Source organism: Mirounga angustirostris, unplaced genomic scaffold (assembly GCF_029215605.1).
Source record: "Mirounga angustirostris isolate CCGP_5_RB_7025 unplaced genomic scaffold, mMirAng1.0.hap1 SCAF_4, whole genome shotgun sequence".
NCBI classification, from domain to species: Eukaryota; Metazoa; Chordata; class Mammalia; order Carnivora; family Phocidae; genus Mirounga; species Mirounga angustirostris.
In genome coordinates this window covers 53,112,191-53,139,980 of record NW_026991712.1, presented here as the reverse complement: position 1 = coordinate 53,139,980, position 27,790 = coordinate 53,112,191, and the positions used below count along the sequence as shown (strand labels likewise).

The window sequence follows — 27,790 nt, the reverse complement described above, 5'->3', positions numbered from 1 at the left end:
TTTCTTCATAGTTCCTGCTACTAGCTACGACTATTTTGTTTATAGCTCTTTCTCTGTTTGTCTTTCCTCCCCGCTAGAATTTAAGCTCTATGAGAACCAGGATCTTGCCTGGTTCTTAGACACTCTCACTGAGAACTGTTCCTGGTGCATATAGTTGTTACTTAATAGTAGTTGAACTCATGGTATTTTAAACTCTTATAAACTATATTTTACAACAGAAGGAGATCTTAAATATTGCAAAGTACCATCTTTTCATGTTATGGATAATAAATTAGAGCAGAGAGAGAGGAAAAGACATATCTGGTAAGTTATAAGACCAGTATTAGAATCCAGTTCTCCTGACTCCACAGCTGCACGCGGCCTCTCCATTATAGCTAGTTGCCCTGCATTTTCCTAGTTGCCTAATTCTTGAGCTAGCTTGATCATATTTCTTCCTCTTCCTTTCTTATACAATTTTTTCTAAGCTATTGTTTTATCTATTCATCACTGTTAACATAATTCATTTCTTCCTGAGGCTTACTAGCTTTATTATTAACTCCATGAAGTGCTTTGTGATGTTAGTTATGAGAAATATCTTATGAAAATAAACCATAATGTGAAAAAAGCCAGTCTATAGCAGTACTGCACATAGTGCGTGTAACAAAGGCTCAGTTGTGTTGTTGCAGGGAAGAGTCAATAATTAGTAACACATTTCTAAAGGTCTCTCTTGCATAATTTTTGTGTCCAGATGTCTATGACATTTGGGTTCTAAAATAGAGTTCCAAATACCACACATTCATGCACATTTTCCAAGAATAATTGGATGATTTTTTAATCTTTCTATTTAATAAACATCAGGACTAAAGATGGGCTACTTCACAATATCAAATTTATTCATTTTAAACATCCGTTTTGATGTGGAAAGTGTTTGGAATAAACACAATTAAGAGTGCCCAATTGTAAATCTTTTGAAGTTTTTGTTCATGATATGTCTCTTCCAACTGCTAGTAGTGTAAAAATGGAAAGTAATTTACATAAAATTTTTCAATTCACATGTTCTTGGAGATTAACTATTTTTTCCCCAGTCTTATTGAGAAATAATTGATATATATCACTGTATAAATTTAAGGCACACAGCATGATTGTTTGATTTACATACATTGTGAAACAATTACCACAATACGTTAACATCCATCTTCTCATATAAATACAGTAAAAAGAAAGAAAAAAAGAAAACTCTTAGGATTTACTCTCTTCACAACTTCCCTATCTATCACACTGCAGTGTTAGCTACAGTCATCATGTTGTACATTACATCACTCGTACCTATTTATCTTATAACTGGAAGTTTGTACCTTTTGATCACCTTCCTCCAACTCTCTCTCTCTCCCTCCCCCTAGCCTCCTCCTCTGATAACCACAAGTCTAATCTCTTTCTATGAGTTTTGTTTTGTTTTTAGATTCTACATGTGCGTATACAGTATTTGTCTTTCTAGGTCTTATTTCACTTAGCATATAGTGCCTTCAAAGTCTATCTACGTTGTCACAAATGGTAGGATTTCCTCTTTTTTTTTTTTACTTTTTTAAGAAAAGATTTTATTTATTTATTTGACAATGAGAGAGAGCACAAGCAGGGGGAGTGGCAGGTGGAGGGAGAGGGAGAAGCAGGCTTCCCGCTGAGCAGGGAGCCCGATGTGGGACTCGATCCCAGGACCCCGGGATCATGACCTGAGCCAAAGGCAGTTGCTTAACCAACTGAGCCACCCAGGTGCCCCCCTCATTTTTTTAATGGCTGAGTAATATTCCATTGTGTGTGCCTGTGTATCTATCTGTACATATATGTAGAGATATATATACGTGATACAACATCTGTATCCATTCATCTATTGATAGACACTTTTTATTTCCATGCCTTGGCTATTGTAAATAATGCTGCTGTGAACATGGGGGTGCAGATTTCTTTTCAAGTTAGTGTTTTCACTTCCATTGGATATATTCCCAGAGAGATTAACTATTAACAATTCCCATGAAACCTTTGGAGGATCCCCATGGCCTGGAGTATAAAGTCCAAGCGCCCTAATACAATACGAGCTCCCTTTCTTGCACCTGGCCCTGACTACCTCTCGAGCTTCAATAGTTTCCACTCCTCCAAAGTTTATGCTTCAGGAACAGTGAGCTGCTTATAATGCCTGGAACACAGCGAAATAGTTCTTGTTTCAGTGCTTCTCGTCTTTGTGCACGCTGTGCCCTTTCTTTCCACTTCTCCCAGTTTAGCTCTATGCACCCGTTAAGTTCCAGTTTGTGTGCCACTTCCTATAGGAAACTGTCTCTGATGCCCTCCTGAGAGCATAACTCCCCCACTGGACTACACTGAATTATAACTAACTTTATGCACGTTTCCCATTGGGTCACGGACTACCATGGGAAGCTCAACTTTGTCTCTACAGCATCTAGTAGGAGTTAAAGAAAGTTAAATAAGGCTTTTACATAAGTACAGAAAAAAGAAAAGCAAAAGTTAGACTTCAGTGATTGTTAGGTGCACAAAAAACCTCAATTAATTAGAACCAACTAACTACTTAAATTTACTGGACTTTTTGAAGAGAGATTTACACTGCTTATGTTTAAAAAAGTCTCAGGAAGAAAATGTTTTTACCAAGGATCTCTTATAAATGAATGAAAGAATGAGAAGACAATTTCCAGGGTTATGTCCTAGCATACGCAAGATTTAGCACAATCTTCTCAACCTTCCACATCTATTCCAGTGGCCACCAATCCTTGGAGAACTGGGGTTCCTCAAAACTATTTAAAATAATCTCTAATCCACTACTGTAGTCTGACTATCTTTGTATGTATAATTCAATAGTGATGCTATGTGAATATTTCTAAATGTATGTTGAGATTAATAAAATATAAACCCATGAAAAGCAATACCTAATTCACAGACCCAACATCGTATATATTTTTCCAATCCAGTATTCATACATTCATTCAATAAATATATATTGAGAGCCTGGTATGTGCCAGGCCATGTACTAGGGATTCAATAATGAACAAGTTAGATGTGGCTCCTGCCCTCAAGGTGTTTACAGTCTAGTAGGAAAGAGACAACATACAAACAAATAATAACAAATTGGGTGAGCCCTATGAAAGGAAAAACTAGGGGCTATGTTAGGAAAAATCAAAGAAGGCTTTTCCAGGAATGTGACTTTTAGACTAAGCTCTAAGGTCTATGAAGCAGCCAGCCAGGAAAGAGGTGAGAGAATAGCATTCCAGACACATCAGCATGCGCAAAGGCCCAGCCAAGTAATACTCTCAAGTGTTTGAGGACCTCAAATAAGGCCAGTGTGGATACAGCATACTGGGCAAGGAGCAAGGTGGAGTTGGAGAAGTAGGCAAGACCAGATCACTCAGTATGGGACATTATAAATATGAGATTTCCTTCTAATCACAGTAGGAAAAAAGTGGACAGGGTAGGCCACTCACTGTCTATCTAAATTACTAGATACAGTGAGTGCTAACTTATGCTGCATGTAAATAAGCACTTAATTGTGTTTCCCAGATACTCAAGCAATATTTCTAAAAATAATTCTTTCAAAATACAGAAAGAAGGGCGTCTGGGTGGCTCAGTCGGTTAAGCATCTGCCTTCAGCTCAGGTCATGATCCCAGAGTCCCGGGATCGAGCCCCATGTTGGGTTCCCTGCTCAGCAAGGAGTCTACTTCTCCCTTTGCCCCTCCCCCTGCTCCTTCTCTCTCTTGCTCACTCTCTCTCAAATAAACAAATAAATAAATAAATAAAATAAAACAGAAAGAATACTGGCATACTGAACCGTTTCCTAAAATATGATCTATTTATTCTAACAGATCTAGTCCATAATGTGTTCATAGAAGCTTGGACCATCGCAGCACCCTTCTCAACAAACCTTAAATAAATATCCACAGAAAAAAAGGTGTTATTGAAATTAGGACCCAAGGGGCAAAAATTTTTTCTCTTTAACTCTGGGCACACTGGTTCCAAATGGCAACATTTTATCCAGTTTGTTATTGTCCTGCCATGAGATTTCAAAAGGGGTATGATCTGAGATAGAGCTCATAAGGAAGGGATACATTTAGCTAGGGATGGATGTTGCTGTCTTCATACTTGAATTCCAGAAGATCACTATATTGTTTGCTCTAAGCTTATCCTCATTGTTTATTTTCACATAGCTGACTTTTTGTGCTTCCAAGGTATTCTCCCAAGTGAGGGGGAGGCTATGCTTCTATATCCTTTTGTGTTTGAAGGACAGTCTTAAATTTGAAATAAGAATATAGTGATCATAAACATATCTTAATGAGTCTCTATATAGTATTTTATGATTTTTAAGCACCTTCACCAATCTGTGAATGCACAGATCCTAAAACAGGAGGCATTTGCCCTCTATAGTACTTTGAGGAGAGATTGAGAAATCAGCTGTCAGTGACTTCCCTGGGGTCCCTGAAGCTTTGGTGATGTAAGCACTTTTCTTCATTGGGTTAAATTTAGGAGGAAAGAAAAATCTGCTGACTTTGTGTTTTTTATGGCAAAAAGCCAATTTTCCTTTGCATATGTTGTTTGCCCTCAGGCACTCATAAGGTAAATGGGATTCGTTTCCCCTGAAGGAGAAGCCTTAGAGCATGGGAGAAAGTAAATGAGACAAGATGGTATGCTTAGCTATTTATTGTGATCGGCAAAAAATAAAAATTGGGACTGAAGGCTGGGGATTAGGAATGGGCACAAAGTCACGTTGGCATTCATGAAAGCAAGCAGATTTTCTTGATCTGTTGTGCCAAACAGTTGCTGGAAAGTCAAGACCAGGAAAACCTGAAGTGCAGGCCCTCACAGAGATCACAGTCCAGTGGGATTTCAGATAAAGAAGCAACCCACAGTTTGATTAAGGGCTCTGAAGAGGGAAGCAGAAATTATTGTGATGGTAGTGCATAGGAAGGACTTGGGGCCTGCAGGGAGGTGGGCTTCCTGTAAGCCCTTTCCTTCTTTCTTCCTTCCTTCCTTTCTTTCTTTCTTTCTTCCTTCCTTTCTTTCTTTTTTTAAGATTTTATTTATTTGACAGAGAGCGAGTGAGCACAAGCAGGGGGAGCGGCAGGCAGAGGGAGAGGGAGAAGCAGGCTTCCCACCAAACGGGGAGCCCGATGCGGGGCTCGATCCCAGGACCCTGGGACCATGACCTGAGCTGAAGGCAGATGCTTAACAAACTGAGCCACCCAGGCGCCCCCTGAAGCCCTTTCTAAGCTGAGATCTAAGTAATGAGATGGAATTTCAGCACAGGAGTGGGATGGGGTGGGCTAGAATGGGGAGCATGGAGGAGTAAGTGTTCAAGCAAAATATTGTTAAATGGGAGGTGCATTCCAGGAACTGGATGTAATTCAAAATGCTGAAGCACTATGTGCAGGTGGAGTGGGCAGGGGGTGATTAAGAGGGGAGGCTGGAGATAAGGATCCAATTATGGAGAGTCTTATAGGACAAGGTAAAGATTGATCTGAGGACAATGGGAACCCAATAAGGATTTTAAGAAGGAGTATGATCAATTGAGAAAAATCAGTTAGGCATCAGTGTGAAGAGTGGATTGGAGGGGTCAGGAGATAAAACGAAAGCCAATATGAAGCTGCTGCAATCATGCAGGTGATAGACAATGATGACCTGAACCAAGGTAGTGATGATGGAGTGGGTAGAGTGGATGGGATTAGGAAGTGAAAATAGCGAGATTTGATCATTGGTTGGAAGAAGGAGGTGAAGGAGACCTTTCTCTAGTTTCCTGTTTCAAAGAGGGGGTGGACGAGGTGTCTATTCTCTAGCCGGGAACCTGAGTCAGCTGGGTCAGTGAGTTCTTTGCACTAAGTCATGCTACCTCCCCTCTATCGCAGATCATGCTGGGTTGAGAGGGAAATTTGGGCAGTCAAAACTCAGCTATGCATCAGGGACCATAGTCATGATTTCCCACGTTAGTCCTGTTTTATGTCTATTGACCTGATATTTCATCTGGTTTAGCATTTTTCTGGAGAAGAGTGTCTTGGTTTGGACTTTAGTTATGGGTGACTACCCTTAGAAAGAAAAAATAAGTTAGATCTTTTCTTGAACACAAATTTTACTAGGCTTGCAGTCATAAGCTAGTGTGTAAAAGGAATGAGTTGGCTGGAATAATTTAGTAATGAATAATTCATTATTCATATCACTTATCTCAGTAAAATTACTGTAAGAGAAATTCTAAGTTATAACTATCCTGATTGAAAAAAGTTCAAGTACTTGTTGAACTTTGGAAATTATCTCACCCCAACCTGCCACTTTAATTTTTAAATTGTAAGTATAAGTGATTCTACATACTCCAGAAAGGGTTAATAAACCATGGACATAGCTATACAGTATTACATGTTTTGCAGAGCTTTTTTTCACATAGATATGATTTATTATAGATGAGATTATTCTTAAGATATATTTAAGGAAGCCCCATTATATTGTAAAGTAAATAGTTGATTTCAGGGCTATGGGGAAAAAAAAAAAGATCTCCAAGATGTCTGAATATAGTGAAACTATTCTACGGGCTGTCTTAAAAATCTCAACATCTACCTAAATGTTTTAATGTATACACCTCATTTATACATTTATAGCGCATCTCCTTCCAGAAAGTATATAAGATAGTTACAAAAGACTCAGCCCCCATTAGAAAACACTTTTTCACAGAAGCTGATATGTTTCTAACTGTAAACTCTTTCAAAAGAGAACTTATACAGGCTGCCTGGTTATTTCACTTTCAAACAGATTGCATTCCAAAAATGCATTTGAGGGTTGGCTCTTTGGAAGTTGGAATACATTTTTCTTTCAGAAACACTGTGATGGTTAAGTTCCTAGGCAAGTGCACAAAAACCTGGTTGATCTTATATATATACCACTTGCTTGAATTCTGGATCCTAGAAGCATTACTGAAGACAGGGAGGAATAAAGAGAGCTTTCCCCCATTTTCTACATAAAGAGGAAAATTCTAGAAGATGTGAAGTCTGTCTTGTTATCTCCACCCTTCTCTCCCTGTTTCTCTCTCCTGCTGGTGATTCTCCAAGGTCCCAGTGCTTCCCTCCATTTGGGCCTGATCCAATTCCTTGAAAATGTCATATTTCCTAATGATGGCTTTATTCTTCCTTAATAAAACTCCTATGCTCTCAGTGTAGTTGTCTTAACTTCCCATTAAAACATTCTAATTGTGAATGACTAATGGATTCTGGATATTTGCAGAGCTCTTTTAAAACACAACAGGGAATGTAGGTTATTTCAAATATTTTTGGTTTTGGAGCAAGAATGTAATGCAATTTAACAACAGAAAGGTGGGAAATTCAGATTAGGAGAAGGCATTTTTGGACCAGGGCCTCCAAAATTTGATTCTTTAAATTCCTACTTTTATTTATTTATTTACAATTTTTGAAAAACCTTTTTTTTTTTTTAAAGATTTTATTTATTTGACAGAGAAAGCACAAGCAGAGGGAGAGAGAGGGAGAAGCAGGCTCCCTGCTGAGCAAGGAGCCTGATGTGGGACTCGATCCCAGGACCCTGGGATCATGACCCGGGCTGAAGGCAGCTGCTTAACCCACTGAGCCACCCAGGCGTCCGGAAAAACCTTTACTTTTTAAAAAATTTTTTGTTGCCTTTACCTTTAAGTGAATGATAGCAACAATTAACATATCACTTTATAAAGTACACTGATAACACTTTTGAACCTATCAGGTATCATTCTTATTTAACAGAAAGGGAAGCCGAGGCTCAGAGAAGCTAAGTGTCTGACCAAATCGTGAAGAAATGGGAAAAAAAGAAAAGGAGGTACAATCCAAGAGGCCATAATAGTCATTGTTGTAATCCGAATTAAAATGAAGCCTATCAAAATAAAATAAAAAAAGAGTCTGTATCTTTGGAAGAAAGAAAGTGCCTTGATGACAAGGTCTGATCATGGTACGGAAACTCTCTTCCTATTCCCAAATAAATGTACAGACCTGTTAAAAGAACTTAGGTTACTTTCTCCTTTGGGCCCAATGCAGTGAAAAAGATTACATAGGAAAACAGACATGCTCAGAAGTCCCAGCCACAACTTTTGGCGTGAAGCACCCAGGAGACCATCGAGGCACCCGTTGGGGTGGTTAAAAGGATGAACTCTTGAAAATCTTGTTTTGGTTTAATACTACAAGTGCTCTGAAAAAGTGACAGGGAAAGAACAGAAATCATTAGCACTCTCCATATTAAAAAATTTAAAGAGACATCTGAACTTAAAAATAAGAATATTAGGCAAACATTTATCAAAAGCTTCTCAACAAGGAAAAACTTTTGCAACTGTGATTAAAGGAAGGTGTTAGACCATTGCCTGCATTAAAAACAAAATGAGTCATATGATCTTATGGGAAAGAAAGGGGTTTTGGGAATGGGAGTAGTAAACTGAGGGGAGTGAGCTAAGGAGGACTGTGGTGGTGGTGGTGGCTTTTTTTTTTTTTTTATTGCTGATAACCTATCACACCTAGATTGGAGAAAATCCCAACAATGAAAATGTTAATCCATTTATTTTAAACAAAGGCTAGAACTTGAAGTAGGCAGATAGGTCAGACTTTATCATTATTTTGGAATGACTGGATCTATTTGAAATTCAGAACCTCCTCAAAGAACACTGAGGTTAAATTGGAGCAAAAGAAGCATTTTTTATTTTGTTTTGGCAGGTAGGGGGACTTGCTGTTTGTCTAGAAGCATATTTGGGCTTACTAAGGTATAGGGAAATTCACTAAGATTAATTTACTGTACATTTTATTGATAAAATAAAGATTCTAAAATCAAAGACCTATTTCTATGCAATGGTTATTTTTAATAATCTTTACTCAGTTAATGCATCATTCCTTAGTTAGACATAAAAATACTGAGTCTCTGCAACCTTAAATTCTAGTGCAAATTATGACTCTGTTCTGATATTCTCCATCAACATACTTCGCTTATGCCAGCACTCAATTCTCAGACTTTAAGGAGCTTCTTTTGGATTTAAAGGATATCTTTGGATGAAAATAATACATAAATCTTGTTTTGGATCCATTTATATTCAAATCTTTTACCTTTAGATTAATTAATGCTAAGAGCTCAGTAGTTTTTGAATAAATGAATTTAAAAAGAAGGTAGAATTTTTAGAAGAGCAGATTTAGTTGGGTAGGACAGGTGATGAGTACAGAGACAAGAGCAGACACCAGGAGGCTCGATGGCTGCAGAGGAGCTCCTCGTAGCCCTGTCGGTTCAACAAGGCCCAGAGGGGTGGTAGTAGAACTCGAAGTATTCACAGTATTTTGTCATTCACTGAATTTGTCCAGTTCATTATTCTATAACCTCTTCACAACTTCTACCTCCAAAATATGTCTTAAGCATGTCTACTTCTCTCTCTCTCTACATATACCACCACTCCTTAGTCTAGGCTTTCATCCTTGCTGCCTTGGGTTACAATTGATGGCTTTTACTTCATTCCATTCTCCACACAATTGGTAGGACAATTTAAATCAGATATGTCACTCCCTGGTTTAAAACCCTCCTGCTATCCGATAACCCTTAGAATAATATCCGTATGTTTCACTGTGGCGGGTGAGGCCCTAAAAATCTGGCCCCGGCCCATCTCCAACGTAATCTCATGCCGTTCTCCTCTCCACTTCGCTCCTGCCAAGAGTCTTATTTTAGTTCTTCCAATATTGTAAAGACTTTGCCATCTCAGGGTTTCTGTACATATAGTTCTACTTAAAAAACTGATTCCCTACCATTAGCTAAGCTATTTCCCTCTAATTGTTTGGCTAAAATATTATCATACTCATCCTGTCCTACTTTCTCTTTCTTGCTCTTATTTGTTTTCTTCATATTTGTCACAATTTGTAGTGACTTTGTTTACTTCTAGTTTACTTGGTGTTTTTGTCTTTTCCCTCTAGATCCAGGACCACAGAGACTCTGCCCACCTTGTTCTGATGAATGCCCAGTACCCAACACAGAGCTTGGTGAATAGGAAATATGTAATACAAAACTCATTACATGAGAATTCATAAATGAAGAAATGAACAATAATCCTATAATGTGCATACACTTTTCAAAGAAGCCAAAATTATTTAGCAATGATCATACACCTGTTAAGTAGAGACCCAAACAGAAGTTAAGCCTTTATGATCAATAGTTTAAGGTTCAACCCTGTTCATTGATTGGCCACTGGCTGTCTCTCCCTCTTGCCACACACCTGTGTTGAGAACATTACTTAATAATAGGAGGAAAGCTGAGAATAGTCATGGAACATGATGACCACAAATGATAAATTTGTTATTTTCTCTACATGAGCAATGAGTGGACCAAATATAATATCTGAAAAGTATGCAAAAACAGACTGGAAAAGGCCTTGAATGTCAGGGTAGAAAAGTCCAAACTTTATTTGTGAGATAAAGAGCAGCCTGTGAAGGTTTCAGAATAGAGAAATGGTATTTATAAAACGGAACTTTTGAATGCAGAATGGGAGGTTAGTGTATCAAAGGGATATGGAGGGATATCCACTAAGGGACATACTGCTATTTGATTATGTGGTTGTCAAATCACGTCCTTCCTGCACATAGTGTTAAGATGATAAAAAGAGGAGAGTCCAGAACCAGAGGAAAGTGATCCCTACTCAAGTTCCATCACTACCTACCTACCTACCTAAGGTTGTTGTATGTCCTCTTTTTTTTTTAAAAAAAGATTTATTTATTTATTTGAGAGAGACAGAGAGACAACACCAGTGGGGGTAGGGGCAGAGGGAGAGGGAGATAAGCAGACTCCCCGCTGAGCAGGGAGCTGATACGGAGCTTGATCCCAGGACCCTGGGATCATGACCTGAGCTGAAACCAAGAGTTGGTCGCTTAACCAACTAAGCCACCCAGATGCCCCTTTCTGAGTCTTTCTAACCACTCAAACAAATGGCTTGTGTTAAATAACCTCCAAGTTTCTAATTCTAGCACTGAGGAAAGTGCTAAGCACATGGTAAGCACTAAACACATACTTACTTGTTAAACGAATTAGTAAGTACATGGAATCTATAACTCTATTTTTCATGTTTCAATTATAGTTCCTTGTAGAAACCTTGACATTTCAGAAGAGTATGAAGAAGGAAACAAAGATCACACATAACCCCACCATCCTGAGAGCTATGATTAATATTCTTATATACCTCCCTCTTCCACTTCTTTCTTTTCCAATTTTATTTCTTCCACTTTATTTCTTTTACTCTACCTTAGTAAACATGTTGGTTACGAATGGGGAAGGGACTGACTGATTAATATATTCCCTTTATGAGACATTTGGAAACTCCAAAAGAAAAAAATAAATCTTTAGAATCTGTGTGTGTAATTTCATATTCTACTTTTTAAAAACTGTCTTAGTAAAAACATTTTCTCATATCACTAAAAATTCTTCAGATGTATGGTTTCTAATATCAGCAAAATAGACAATGATATGGATTTTCTTTTTTTAATTTATTTTTATTTTTTTAAAGATTTTTATATATTTGAGAGAGAGAGAATAAACGCGGGGAGGAGCAGAGAAGCAGACTCTCTACAGAGCAGGGAGCCCAATGCAGGATTCAATCCCAGGACCCTGGGATCATGATCTGAACTGAAGGCAGACGCTTAATCGACTGAGCCACCCAGGTGCCCTGGATTTTCTCTTTTTAAGTGAACCAGTACCTTGTTTCGTGCCCATCGATCACATGCAATGATTCGTTGAGCATACACTGTGTGCTGTACTTGACTACTACTATCTAACTCAGGGCTTTTCCCCCAGTTTTATTTTCCCAGAATTTAGTGCTCATCTTTTCACCCTGGGAAGACATCCTGGACTTCTACAATGTCAGCCGAATTATATAGTCCCTCCTCTGTGTTCCCATCTCACTGTATCATTCCATCACTGCAACTTTTACTTGACATCATAATTGGTTATCTATTTCCTTCTGTTAATTATGGGCTCCCAAAGGGCAGAGACGTTTGCTCATCCTTGTGTGCTTATGGCCTAGGACAGGGCCTGGAACTAAAGAGGGTTTTGTTTGTTTATTTATTTTTAAAGTGTCCTTTTTTAAAAATTAATTTTATTTATTTATTTGACAGAGAGAGAGAGAGAAAGAAAGAGAGAGGGAAAGAGAGAGAGAGCACAAGCAGGCAGAGCGGCAGGCAGAGGGAGAGGGAGAAGCCGGCTTCCCTGGGATCATGACCTGACCTGAAGGCAGCCGCTTAACCCACTAGCCACCCAGGAGCCCCCATTTTTTGTTTTGTTTAAATCTCAATTTTATTTTATTTTTTTTTAAGATTTTATTTATCTGACAGAAAGAGAGACAGCAAGAGCAGGAACACAGGCAAGGGGAGTGGGAGAGGGAGAAGCAGGCTTCCCGCGGAGCAGGGAGCCTGATGCGGGGCTCGATCCCAGGACTCTGGGATCATGCCCTGAGCCAAAGGCAGACACTTAACAAATGAGCCACCCAGGCACCCCTAAATCTCAATTTTAAAATGAGTCCTGAGTATAAATAGCCAACTGTCAGAAATTTTCACCTTTCAGGATTTCCCAACATTTCAACTCACCATATCTACAACTATTAAAACTCATCTCCTCCTACAAGAAAACAAACAAATTGAAACAAAAAACCTCCCTACTCCTTCTATGAGAGTATTTCCCTTTGGTTTTTTTTTTTTTTAAGATTTTATTTATTTATTTGACAGAGAAAGACACAGCGAGAGAGGGAACACAAACGGGGAGCGGGAGAGGGAGAAGCAGACTCCCTGCCGAGCAGGGAGCCCGATGCGGGACTCGATCCCGGGACTCCAGGATCATGACCTGAGCCGAAGGCAGTGGCTTAACCAACTGAGCCACCCAGGCGCCCTCCCTTTGTTATTGGTACCTTATTATCTTGGTCAAGCTTTAAACCTTGAAATTATTTTGACTATACTTGGTTGCTTCTTTTTTCCAGTAACAACTTAATCATTCCACCAATATATACCGAGTGTTATTTTACGCCATGCTTTGTTCTGGGCGCTAGGTCTCTAATAGCAAATGGGACACACATGGTTCTTACCTTTTGGAGCTTACGTTCTAGTGGAAGGAGACAACTAATAAACAAAGAAGTAAAGAAAAATATCAGATAATAATTGCTTCATGGAAAATTAGAACAAAACGGTAAGTAGAGAGTAGCTACTTTAGGCTAATCGTCAGAAAAGGCCTCCCTTTAGGATATTTCTCCTGTCTTATCCCTTTCTTTCTCTTCCTGCCAACAGGCCCTCCTCACCTCATGCCTGCATTAGCATAACAGCTTAATGGATGGGCTTCCAGGCTCCAGAATTAACTCCATATCCTACCACTAAATCTTCTATTTGATTGTTGTGGGAAAGACGGGATAAGATCCGTGGAAAATTGTGATTTTCTCCTTTGTTAAGCCCACAGATAATAGCCTAAATTACAGAACTCAGGTCCAATTTTTATTCACCAAACAAAAAGCTTAATTACTCATTAAGTTAATAAGGGATTAAAACTGGAGAGATCTCTTTGAATTTCGGCCCAGAGACCTATCTGATTAGTGCTTAGGGAAAAGGGATTCAGAATTACACCCTGGAGGGAGCAAGGACTGAGTCCTTTTTCTTTAACCACTGAGACTAGACAGAAAAGAACATTCATGGAGCTCTAACTAGGTGCTATGAACTGCACTGTTTTATTATCCTTCTATTACTTAAACCTCATGATAACCCTCTAATATAGACATAACTAATTAACTTGCCTTAAATCCCCACAATTAGTAAGTGGTAGGTAGTACAGTGACTAGCACTCAAGTTTGGGTAGAAACCTTAACCTTTACAAATTGTCTGGTTATAAACGGTATCCTGAGAAACATAAACAAGAACTACAAATCAGTTGAAAGAAAGTGGTACCTAGAACAATTATTTATAGAATAAATGAGTAAACAAATGAGAAAGGAAAATTTACACCTAAAGTAGTCATTTAGGGAAATGGGCAGGGTAAGGAATTAACCACCTCTAAAGATACTTGTTTATTCATTAATGCAACAAATAGTCAGATGCTGGGGGCTACTGGGGACATTGGCACTGGGGACATTGTTCCTGTTCTCTTGAAACTTATGAGATAATGGGGCAGTAGATATTAATATATATGTGCTTTGAAAGAAAAGCACAGCTACATTGAAAGTTGGGGATCTGAGCTACTCTGGAGGGTCCTTAGCAACTGACACTTAAGTTAGAACCTGAAAAGTAAAGAGGAGTTTGTCCGGCAAGTAAGTAGGCATTGAGCACTCAAGACAGAGTGAACATTACATTCAACATTACACCATTACATCTTAAGGCAGAAAGCAGCATGGTATTTGAAAACTGGAAAGGAACCACTATGGATGAAACATGGAAAAGAGTGGGGAGGTGGAGTGAGGGAAATCCTGCAGGGACTTAAAGATTTGGGGTTTTATCCTAAGAGCAATGAGTAGACATTAAAGGGTTTTAAACCACAGAAGGACAACACCAGATCTGTATTTTAAAGAGATCACTATGTCTGCTTGGTGAAAAACAAACTGGAGGGAAATCAGTTTGAATGCAGAAAGACAAGTAGGGGCAGGGGGGTGAAGGGAGGGGTCATTACAACAGCACAGGTTGATACTTGGCAATATATCTCATTGGGTAGGGAGAATGGGATGGATTCAAGAAGCATTTAGGAGATAGAATAGATAGGATTTGATGACTGATTGCACTAACATATGAGAGATAGGAAGGTTTCTGGAATGGCCATATTTCCAAAGTGAGTAAGAAGGTGGTATTAATTAGTGGCATTGAGACCCCAGATGGAAGGAGAATTGTGTGGGGAGTGAATACCACAAATTCAATTTGCAGAAGTAGGCAGTTGAAGCTGAGGTTTGGGGTGGGCTGTATAAGCCTACTGTGATAAAGGAAGGTTTGAAACTCATTGGCTGAAAACAGTGATGTCTGTGAATTTTTTCTTTTTTGGAGGGGACCCTAAAGCTACGGGACCCTGTCCCTCCCAGGGAGAGTGGGGTGGGGGCCAGATTGTTTCTAGTTGCAGGTCCCTGATCTAACTTTTTTTGTTTTTACATGCCTATGAGTAAAAATAAATTTTTAGTAAGTAGCCCCATAAACTATAATCATAAAATATTGCTAATATCTACATTAATTGATTGCATAAATAAAATAAATAGAGATAAAAATGGTCTCAATTTCTTCATATACCCCAATAAATCATGATACTCTGGAAGTTAACTGGCTCTAGAGAATTTTGAAAAACAAAGTACTATTATTTCAGACATTCAACTCCTGAAAGAACCGAAGCCATCTTAAATCTTTTAATTTAAATGAAATTGTAGATCACGACATGCAGTGAAGTTCAAATATTAAGCTTTGAAATTTGTCTTTGAACTTATCCTATCAATAAATAACCTTTGGGCACCCCCCTCCCCCTAATGACAGTAAACCATTATTCATCCTGATTACCAAGTGCTTTGGCAGCCCCTCAAATTTTGCACCTGAAGTAAGTGCTCCACTCATTTCAACCTAATTCTGGCCCTGCTCTGCCTGCCCCTGTGAACTTCACTTTATGTGAGACCCGGAGCTATCTCCATGCTCAGGAAAATTTTCTGCTAGTGCAGTCAGATGCACTCCTAAATCATACCCTTCCTGAAATATAAGATGTGTGAAGTTGAAGTACAGGCCATCTGATCTTCACCGCTATCTCCTCCAGTTTCTTTTTTTTTTTTTTTAAGATTTTATTTATTTGACAGAGAGAATGAGAGAGAGAGCACATGAGAGGGGGGAGGGTCAGAGGGAGAAGCAGACTCCCCGCCGAGCAGGGAGCCCGATGAGGGACTGGATCCAGGGACTCCAGGATCATGACCTGTGCCGAAGGCAGTCATTTAACCAACTGAGCCACCCAGGCGCCCTCTCCTCCAGTTTCTACCAGAGTACCCAGCACTAGAAAACCCTCAACAAACATTTGTTGAAGGACACATTTAAAAATAGATGACAGATAGATAGATAAACATATATATAGATAACATTTTAGAGCAGTCAAGTTAACCTTCTTAAGATTAACACTCACTCACTCAAACTAGATAACAAAGGAAGTTCTCAGCTAAACATCAAATACCTTACCCAAAGTGAGAGGCTACTATCCTGGAGCCCAAGTAGCAACTCCAGAAAAGTAACCAATCAAAGACAGGCTGCTCCCAGCCCACACACAACAAACTTCAAATTTATAGGATATTAGAGCGAAAGTGTATGTTTATCTATTAGCTGGCATTGTTTTAGCTGCAAGAGACAGAGACACACATTTGAACCTGTTTGAGCAAAAAGGGGAACTGATTAGGGGGATTCTGGAGTGTTTTATGGGACCTAAAGAGAGTAACATGGGCTTGGGGAATTGGACGCAGGGACTTGAATCACATCAGTTCCCACTGTCTCAAGTCTCTGTGCCTTTATACACCTACTTCCTTCCTTTCTTTTATATTAATTACTTTAATTTTCATCACCTTTGAAGTAGATACAAGTAACATTTCCATTTGATGGATAAGGATGATAATCCTAAGTAAATTGTTCAGGGTCATAAGCTTAAGTGGCACATAAAGGATTCAAACCTAAGCAGTCAATTGCCAGAGTCCATTAACTTATTATTGTGGAGTAGTTTAAAGATACACAAAAGTGGAAAGACCAGCACAATTAATCCCATGCACGGACTAATCTAGCTATGACAATCTAGGACACACACACACACACACACACACACGGCTATAACAATCATCAACTTATGCTCACTTTGGTTTCATATATACCCCTGCCAATAACTCCCATGGGCATTGGATTATTTTGAAGCAAATCCTGTAATTTAATTTCATCCATAATTATTTTAGTGCATATCTCTGAAAGAGAATTTTTAATATAACAGCAACATCAATATTAGACTTAACAATTAGCAACACTTTTTTTTTTTCTTTTAAAGATTTTATTTATTTATTTGACAGAGAGAGACACAGCGAGAGAGTGAACACAGAAGGGGGAGTGTGAGAGGGAGAAGCAGGCTTCCTGCCGAGCAAGGAGCCCGATGTGGGGCTGGATCCCAGGACCCTGGCATCATGACCTGAGCTGAAGGCAGACAGTTAACTACTGAGCCACCCAGGCGCCCCTAGCAACACTTTCTTAACATCATAAATATCCAGTCAATGTTAACATTTCTAGTTGTTTCGTAACTTTTTTTTTCTATAGGTGATTAGTTTGCATTGGGATCAAAATGGTACCCAAACATTACATTTGACTGCCATATCTCTTAAGTCTCTCTCTTTTTTAAGAGCCTACACTTTATTAGATTAGATAAGACCTAAATAGTTATATTTGAGGTAGAAATTGACATATGGCATAAGACATAGAGAACTAAAGTAAGATAGGAATTCAGAAATAACTTGGTGAAAATCACCACGAATAATCTTATTTTTCTAAAAAAATATAGTGGGATAGTACATGATACCTATTACATCCTTGTAAATGACAAAGGATTCTCATACTTCTAAGCACTCAAATGCTTTCCTGTATCTAAGAGATCTAATGCTCAAATATACACAAAAGATGAAAATACATTTATACCTAACTAGTTTACAAATTCCTAAAAACTTGATTATGATAAATTTTAAACATGTGACAGTTGACATATTACCCTTGATAAGCTTCAACAATAATCATGACTAATCTTGTTTCATATATAGCCGCACTCATTTATCCTCTCCCATATTATTTTGAAGCAATTCCAGACATGGTATCATTTGATCTATAAATATGTTAGTATTTATCTCTAAAAAATAAGGATTTTTAAAAAATATGATAAAAATGCCATTATTACACCTAAACTATTAACAACGAAACCTACATATCATCAACTATCCAGTCAGTGTTCAAATTTCCAGTTGTCCCATAAATTTCATAATAGGGCTTTTTTTTTTAAAAGATTTTATTTATTTACTTGACAGAAAGAGACACAGCGAGAGAGGGAACACAGGCAGGGGGAGTGGGAGAGGGAGAAGCAGACTCCCTGCTGAGCACGGAGCCCAATGTGGGGCTCGATCGCAGAACCCGGGGATCATGACCTGAGCTGAAGGCAGATGCTTAACCATCTGAGCCACCCAGGTGCCCCCAGTTGATAGTTTCTTAAGTCTCTTTTACTGTATAGGTTCTCTCTCCATTTCTCTTTTCCTCCCTTGTAATGTACACATTTGTTGAAGAAACTGGATCCTATAGTATATCCTACATCCTGACTTTGCTGACTATAGCCCTATGATGTCATGTAACATGTACTTCTGCCTTCTGTATTTCCTATTAACCAAGTAATTATCTTAAAGGATTGATCTTGTACAGGGTTGGTTCTTTTTTTTTTTTTTTTAAGATTTTATTTATTTATCTGAGACAGAGAGAATGAGAGCGACAGAGAGCACATGAGAGGGGGGAGGGTCAGAGGGAGAAGCAGACTCCCCGTTGAGCAGGGAGCCCGATGCGGGACTCGATCCGGGGACTCCAGGATCATGACCTGAGCCGAAGGCAGTCGCTTAACCAACTGAGCCACCCAGCCGCCCAGGGTTGGTTCTTTAAAAAGACTACTTCATTGGTGGTGTTATATACTTCCATCAGGAGTCACATAATAACTGGTTATCTATCTACCTGATATGTTGGCAGTTAGTAATGATCACTGTCCACAGCAGCACTGCCCAAGATGAATATAATATGAGCTACATGTGTAATTTTAAATGTTCTAGTACCCCTATTTTTAAAAAGTGAAAATAATTTAATAATATATTTAACTCAATATATCCAAAATATTAACATTTCAACACTTACTAAAATGATTGAGATATTTTATATTCTTATTTTCACACTAATTTTTCAAAGTCCTGTGTATTTTTTCCACTCATAGCTGGTAGGCATTAGAACCTGCTTGCACTGGCCCATGAAAGCTGACTATAAGCATCTCATCCCAACTCTACATTCAGGACATCCCACTGGTAGCTAAAAATGGGCTGTGGTGGTAGTATTTATACCACAGCAAATATCACAAAGCAGATTTTTTTTTCCCATCTCAGAGAGCCAGTTATTAAACATTTACCAGCATACCACTGCTTATAACACATATCACTTTGGACCAGCCCCATTTCAAGCTCTCAATAACCATGGATGGCTAGTGGATATTGTATTGCATAGCCCATTTATGGGGCCTGCAGTTGAGTGTAATCTGTTCTATCATTCCTTCTCTGTTTATGAGCTGGAATAGTTTATAGATTAAAATTTTCTTCATTAACTATTTAACTGTCTTAATGTATAGCAAATTTAAGGAAGGCAACATAAATCCTCAATTCTTTTCCTTTATTAACTAGTGTTCAAAATAATGAGTTGATTCCCTAGCAAAAGTACGCAATTAGTATTTTTTGGTAGTGTTATGAACTCATAGATTCTAACATATTTGATTGTTTCAATCCATTGCATTTCCTATTTTTATTGATGCCCATATTGTCCCACCTTTGGCCATGGGAAACTTCCTTAAGTTCAGAGCCCACATTTCAGACTACTAAGCTACCACTAACACCAGCCAGACTTTATGTCTCATAATTTCAACCATTATAAAGTGACTGACATTATTTTCTAGATCAAAAGTTTAAAAAGTCTGGGATTTATTGGTCCAGCTTGTTTCAAGTGCACACCACTCTGTCCAGCAGTGTCACATGGGAACCTGGCAGCTCTGTTAGGAATCAAGGGAGGGGCTATCTGAGAAGAACAATCGCTTGGTAGACAAAACAGTAGATGTCCACAATAACATATTTAAAAGATGACACAGAAAATTTTAAAGCACGTCATCCTTTCCATGTCATTGATTGGTTGCTTTGTTTACTCATTCAACACATATCTATTAAGAACCTTTGATAGACATGGAACTATTATTCTGACTGCAAAAGTTAATTTAAAAAAACATACACTTATGTGAAATTCTTGAATCCCTAAAGATTTTTTACTTTATCGAACTGAAAAGAGAATGAGTGTTAAAACACTGATACGCTTCAGAAAGTAGGCACAGGTCCTTTAGAAAGAAGCACAAAAGGCATAATTGCACATATTTCAGAAGACAGAGAGCATCTTGTTTGTTTCATATGAGTTCACGGAAGAGGCACTTTTGACTCAAATTGTCCCTTAGACATGAAAACTAAATTTTATATTAAATGATCTCATTTTAAATTTATCTATGGTAAAAATTAATTGGGATGATAAAGAGCTCTAACGGAGCAACTGTGGCCCCTGCAACTTCTTAGTATCTTCTCACTGAAATCTCTGAAGGCACTAATGTTCATCCAACATCCCTACTAATCAACTGAAGACTGGGCAGATAGGTATTTTAGTCACGGTCATATGCTTGTGTAATTTTCTGTGAGCAAAATATGAAGAACGTATTTTCTAGTAAAAACAGAATGCACAATAACCAAAACATTCAAAGAATGAATTGTTAAAATTCACCAGGTACTCCAAAATAAGCAAAGAAGTATTTTCATGATTTCCTTTTTCAAAACAAAAATATCAGTAAAGATTTCAAAACTGAAACTAAACTGACCTTAAAATTGCAGTTGTCTCTAAAAAAAATTACAGTTGTCTTGTAATATTTAATGTTTTTCAATAAACCTGTTGCACAAGTACATCTGTAGACAATTTAACAAACACACACAACCATAAAACATGCTGTCAGGGAAAATAATTAACCTGGGGAATAAACAGGGAAAGTTAACCAGGCAAGGGAAGGCCTGGATTCCAAGACCCCCATAAACAAGAAATTGTTCATAAAATCAAATAAAATTGTTCATTTTATTTTAGAATCTTGGTTCTTTTTGCGGGGGGAGGGGGGCCTAGGAGATAATGTAGGGAAAATAAAAATATTACGACTGTATTTAAAATTTTTTATTCAAAATGTAAATAGAATTATTGGGAGGAAAAAAATATATGCTTTTAGAACTCAAATGATGTATTTTATTGAAGCCTAGCAATGAAGGAAAGAAAAGGGCATAACCAGCCATTCTTTTTAATTTTGTAATACTGATGATTTTTTTTTAAGATTTTATTTATTTATTTATTTGAGCGAGAGAGAGAGAAACAACATGAGAGGGGAGAGGGTCAGAGGGAGAAGTAGGCTCCCCACTGAGCCAGGAGCCCAATGTGGGACTTGATCCCAGGGCTCCGGGATCATGACCTGAGCCGAAGGCAGTCGCTTAACCAACTGAGCCACCCAGGCGCCCAATACTGATGATTCTAATTGTCCTGTGCTTTGACTAGCAGTAATGCATGTGTATTCAAATAAAATTTCTTAGGCTTTCTCAAAAAAAATTTAATTAATTAATTAAAAAAACACTAATACATTTTTGCAGACTTCCCTTGTAAGAGGGGCTTGTACTTCACCAGGAAAATGGGGGTTTTTTGGTTTAAATACTTTCATTTAGAAGTGTGTTATTTAATAGTTCTGATTTGGTTAGCAACCTTTAAATATATTACTTAGTCATTTATGATAATTTGGCATTAAAGATGAATAATTATTCAAATTTGCTATATTCATTTGAATTATAGGTTTCAGTGATTTCTAGGGGATTTAAAAGTACAAACAAGAGTTATTAGCCTTGCTTAGTCACTTTATTTTATATTCTCCATGTCAATATAATCTGTTGCAAATTCAAGTTGATGATATACTGCTTCTAATTGTGTTCTACTGCATGCACTAATAATGATACACTGTCATTTTTTCAATCAGCATCTGTAGAAAGATTGCCAGTGTAAGACACTATGTTAGTCTGTTATGGATACAAAAGTAAATATGACATGATGTTCCTTTAGGGAATTCATAGTGTGGTGGTACAGACAAATCCATACCTAGGCATGTTAATATAATGTGGTAAGGGCAAAGATAGGTAGGGGTCCTGGATATTAACAAAGGCACAAAGGTGTGTGTGTGTGTGTGTGTGTGTGTGTGTGTGTGTGTGCAGGTAGGTAGGTAGAAAACACTTTCTAGGAAGAGATGATAACTGAGGTAGGCTTCATTAAATAATAATTAGTAATTAATCAGATGATGAGAAAGAGGGTAGAAAGGAAGGTGTTCCAGATAGAAATAGCACGACTGTTAGAGAGCAAAGTGAAAGATAAGAAGTGGAGGGAAATGATAAGAGATTAAAACAGAAAGTCAGATGGAGGCCAGATCGTAGAATTATTGAATTCCATGTTAAGGAGCTTGAACTTTATCTCATAAGCAATGATGATTCACTGAAATGTTTAAATAGGGAGACAAAAGGGTAAGATAATGACAGGGCAAGACCAGAGACTAGAAGACTAGCTAAGAGGATATAGTATTCAGGATGAAAGAAGATGAGAGCCTAAAGTAGGACAGTGATAGGAGATGTGGGGAGTAGGAAAAGGATTCAAGAACTAATTAGAAGATAAAATGTGTAAGAGCCAGTGATTGATTGAATGTGGGACATACAGAAAATGGAAGAGTCAAAGACAGTTATGAAGCATAGCACCATACCAAGTACAATAGAGAATACAGGAGAAGGAGTAGTCTTCAGAGGAATTGATGACTTCAGTAATTTTAGATTTGTTGAGTCTGAGGTGTAACTGAAACACTGATGTAGCAGCCAATCAGCAACTCTGCAGAAAGTTTTGAGGTACAGCTGTAGACTTGATGCCATTACCAAGTGATAGTTAAAATCATGTCAACAGGTCAAGCAACTCAGAAAGACTGTAGAGAATTTTTCCCTCTCAATGCACTGTGAAGTTATACTTTTAGAGTGCTTATCTCCAAGATTAACTGTAGACTTTAGCTCCAATACCTACCATGACTGGATCAATCTACTTGATTCATCATTAATTTATGTATCTTTGAGGTTGTCTTCTGAGTCTAGACACGGAGGCTCATGTTAAGTGACGAAGCACAGAACAGCAACAAAGACAAGCAAACAAAATATCTAAAATTAAATGTATTGACAGTTCTTCAGGACTATTTCTTACATTCCAGGGGCTTAACGATACCCTCCAACATACTAATTCTTCAGTTTATTCTTAGTTCAGTTTTTTTTTTTTTTTTATCAAACTCTGTCTGGCAAAGATATTACTAAATTTTTAGTGATTCAATTCTTTGTCTATTAATACATCATTTGACAACATGCTATCAAAGTAACAATTAGCAATAGTACCATAAGATTTCTTTTTTTTTTTTTTTAAAGATTTTATTTATTTATTTGAGAGAGAGAGACAGCTAGAGAGGGAACACAAGCAGGGGGAGTGGGAGAGGGAGAAGCAGGCTTCCTGCCAGGCAGGGAGCCCGATGCGGGACTCGATCCCAGGACCCTGGGATCATGACCTGAGCCGAAGGCAGACACTGAACGACTGAGCCATCCAGGCGCCCCAGTACCATAAGATTTCTTGTGGAACTTTTAAAGTAGTAGCTGAGTTCTTTGATTAGTTAAAAAAAACTATTACTTTTGTTGACTTTTAAGTTAAATCAAAACTATTTTCTGAGCAGCTTCAAGGAAAGAACCATGAGTAAAACTCTTATAATGACATTTCAGAATCATGTGTGGCAACCATGCAGATTAGCACTGACACAATGTCCAAGAGCTACTAAAGATAGACCTTATGCAATTGGGCAAAATGAGTGGGTGGATAATTTTTTTTTTTAAGTAGGGCCATGACCTCTGAGATCTTCTGTTGTTTTCACTATGATCTATAAACTGAACAAAGTGCTATTTTCTTTCTCATAGGAGTAGTCCTTTACTTGTATGGGACCAAGGCAGTGTATAGGAATGAAGGCATAACTCCTGTTTTTTCTTAACAGCAAATATGGACTACCTATGCCTCCTCTCCTATGTCCAATGTCCAACCAAGGTAAACAATTGCTATGGCAATTCAGAGTTCTAATTTTTGACAATTCTAATTTGCCACAATATTTTTTGATGATCTAGGACTCTGCTGCGGAATCCTTCTAATCACATTGCTCAGCAATAATTAAATTGCTACCAATCAACTGAAGCTGACAAGCAAGATGGAACTTAACTGCCATTGCTGGTCAAGACCTTCCTTTTCCACACTTGATTTAAGGCAGGCATCAAATGTAATTTTCCTTGAGATAAAAAAGTGAACTGAGAATATAAAGATAACCAGAACTATGTTCCTCCTTTAAGGAGCTCACAGTGGAGTATGGGGGACAGATATGTGGAATAAGCGAGGTTCCTTCACATTCACACTTTAATCTGATTCTACAATTTAAACAAGAAAGGGGAGGGGCACCCGGGTGGCTCAGTTGGTTGGGCATCTGCCTTCGGCTCGGGTCGTGATCCGGGGGTCCTGGGATGGAGCCCCGCATCGGCTCCCTACTCTGTGGGGAGTCTGCTTCTCCCTCTGCCTGACGCTCTCCCCTGCTTGTGCTCGCTCTCTAATAAATAAATAAGATCTTTAAAAAAAAAATAAACAAGAAAGGGGAGATGGGAAAGAACACATGCTTAATCTATGTCATCTTATGCAAGTACATGGGAGTACAAAGCTTCTACCTCCTACCCAAACTGAGACCAGGGCAGATAAACGTATTTCACTCAAAATGCAGGTATTTGGGCACCTGGGTGGCTCAGTCGTTAAGCGTCTGCCTTCGGCTCAGGTCATGACCCCAGGGTTCTGGGATCGAGCCCCGCATCGGGCTCTCTGCTCAGCAGGAAGCCTGCTTCTCCCTCTCCCACTCCCCCTGCTTGTGTTCCCTCTCTCGCTGTGTCTCTCTCTGTCAAATAAATAAATAAAAATCTTAAAAAAAAAAATGCAGGTATTTGACTCTGCTTTTTCAGCTGTAAATTTTATGAAGTCTAAATACAGATAAATATTTCCAATGGGGGGGGAAACGTATTTCATTCAGTCACCGTATTGAGAATGATCTCTTCAAAATGTCACAATTAACAGAGATTTAATGTTAACAATAAATACAAAAATTTAGCCCGTTAGGCATAAAGAGCCAAAATAACTGGTTTACTAGAGATCCTGTATTGGACATGGAGCAAATCCGAGCATAGCACTGGGATGCAAGAAGTTACCATATAAAAAATTTAAGAAAATTCTTCCATGATCCTCAAAGTGAATCTCAAAAGTCCATCGTCCAGCAACGGACTCCACAGTTAAAGAGGGATGTGGAGAAAGTGGAAGGGATTCAACAGAGAGTCACAGAGATGATTAAAGGGTTGGGAAAATGGGAGCTAGAAATTATTTAGCCTAAGTTAGAGAAGACTACCAGGTTTCTTAATAACAGTATTCAAGCATAGGAAGGGTTGTTATATACAAGATGATGAACAGTTGCTTTCTATCTCAACTGGAGAGTGGATAGAAGAAATAGACTTTGGGCGCCTGGGTGGCTCAGTTGGTTAAGCGACTGCCTTCGGCTCAGGTCATGATCCTGGAGTCCCAGGATTGAGTCCCGCATCGGGCTCCCTGCTCGGCAGGGAGTCTGCTTCTCCCTCTGACCCTCCTCCCTCTCATGCTCTCTGTCTCTCATTCTCTCTCTCTCTAATAAATAAATAAATCTTTAAAAAAAAAAAAAAGAAATAGACTTTGATTACGGCATGAAATATCTAAGTTAGACATAAGGAAGAACTTTTAAGAATGAGGATTATTGGATAAGAGACCTCAGGATCCTCTTTACACCTGTTCCTTAAATGATACTGTTTCACAGGGTCATTTTTAAATTCTTTCTCTTTTCAGTTTGTCCTTAATTTATTTCATTTACACTGATTTAAATTACGTATTATAACTGATAATCCCCAACCACATATATGTTTGGGGATATTTATATATAATATATATTATACTGTATAAATAGTACATGTACAGTATATAGTATTCTATGGTACACAGTATATACTATGGTATAGTATAGTGTGTATATAGTATATGTATAGTATATATACAGTATATAGTATATATACAGTATATAGTATATATACTATATAGTATATATACTATATAGTATATACAGTATATAGTATATACAGTATATATAGTATATATACAGTATATAGTATACTATAGTATAGTATAGTATATTTACAATATAGATGTCCAATCCAGACTATTCTCCAAATGCCTCCTGGACATCAAGCTTCTAATCTTTTCCTGTTCTACTGCAATAGCATCATAACTGATAACTCTGTCTCTCAGTCTTCAATTCCATTCTCTGGTCTATATGATGGTCTGAACCTTTCTATCTACAAGCAAGTCCAATCATTTCCCTGCTTACAATTTTCTGATAGATCCCATCATTTACTTGCTTTCCATCATGTGGGCCCTTAACCTATCCAATATCATCCCTTGTCATTCCCCAAATGTTATTAATTCCAAGATAATTTCACTCCTTTCATCCCACTGTGCTTTTACAGATCTGTGAGTCTTAGTACTCTTCACTCCTCCTAGAACACACCTTCCCCCTTCTTTCTGTGTTCAACTTCTACTCTTCAGTTCCAGAAATTTTTCATTGACCTTACCACAGTGGATTCGGGACCCTCAATAAATGCTGATGAATTTCCATGAAAACTTGCCTTGAATACTTTAATGTCATAGTTTGTATTAGTAAGAGCCTTTCCAGACTCCAGATTCAGTAATTGCTCATTTAGAAAACATCTAGGTAGCTTGCTGACAGAATCTAGAGATCAACCTTCAGAAGTGGTATATACCAGACTCTTGTGTTTATCACACTTGACTCCAGCTGCTGCTTATCTGACACTGCTTGCATCATTTCCTCAGACATTTCCATATCACTTTGCCACTACTGGACCCAGTGCCCTTTCTTCCATCTCTTGGCCTGGCACAATTATGGATACATACTTAGGCACTTTATGTGCATCCTCTCCAACTCATTTCTTACAACACTCCTGTGAGGCAGGATTAGTGTGCCCATTTTACAGGTGAAAAAGTCACCACCTATCCACAGATGACATATATGCATGTGCATGTGTATATACACATACATTTATGAGACATATAACCTATGAGCTGTAGCCTACTTAACGTGCTCACAAATATCTCAAAAGAAACTCAAAATGAAATTTCCAAACATGAATTCATAACTTTACCCCCAAACTTTGCTCTTCTGATGTTACCTGTTTTAGTGACTGCTCTCGGACACTTAAGAGTCCACACTTCGCTCTTTTTTAATCCCCATATCCAATCCCTCACCAACTTATATAAACTTTCCCTCCCAGATTATCTCTTAAATTTGTGCAGTTCTCTCCACCTCTACCATTATTAATCTAGTCCAAGTTCTCATCATCTCTTATAAACTTCTATGTCCTTTGGTCCTCATCTTATCTGTTATCTGCAGCCAAGATGATCTGAAAATCCAAATCTGTTCATGGTACTTCATGCTGTCCCTTCTTCCTACTGAATTCAAAAGTCCTTTAGCAGGTTCCCATTGCTCTTATCAAAAAGACAAACTTAAAACTGCTATTCAATGGATCACATCCACTTCTTCTCAAACCCACCTTTTCTCACATCCTGCTCCCTCCCCCTCAACTGCTCTGGCCACTGGTGCTTGCTTCCTATCATTCAAACCTGAGATGACCCATTCTTCTGCAGGCCTCTGCACAGGCTGGAAAGCCATCTCTCTTCTCGTCACCAAGTTAACTCTTCATCATCTTTCAGATGCCACTTTCCCAGAGAATTTTCAGGTTTCAAAATCACCCTCAAAAACCAAATCTTATCT

General features: G+C 38.2%; 1 long non-coding RNA gene across 3 annotated transcripts in view; it reads right to left on the bottom strand.

The window, feature by feature from the left end:
* LOC123858951 (uncharacterized) overlaps positions 1-27,790 on the bottom strand; it is a 95,608-nt gene that overhangs the window by 53,721 nt on the left and 14,097 nt on the right. The window lies entirely within an intron of this gene.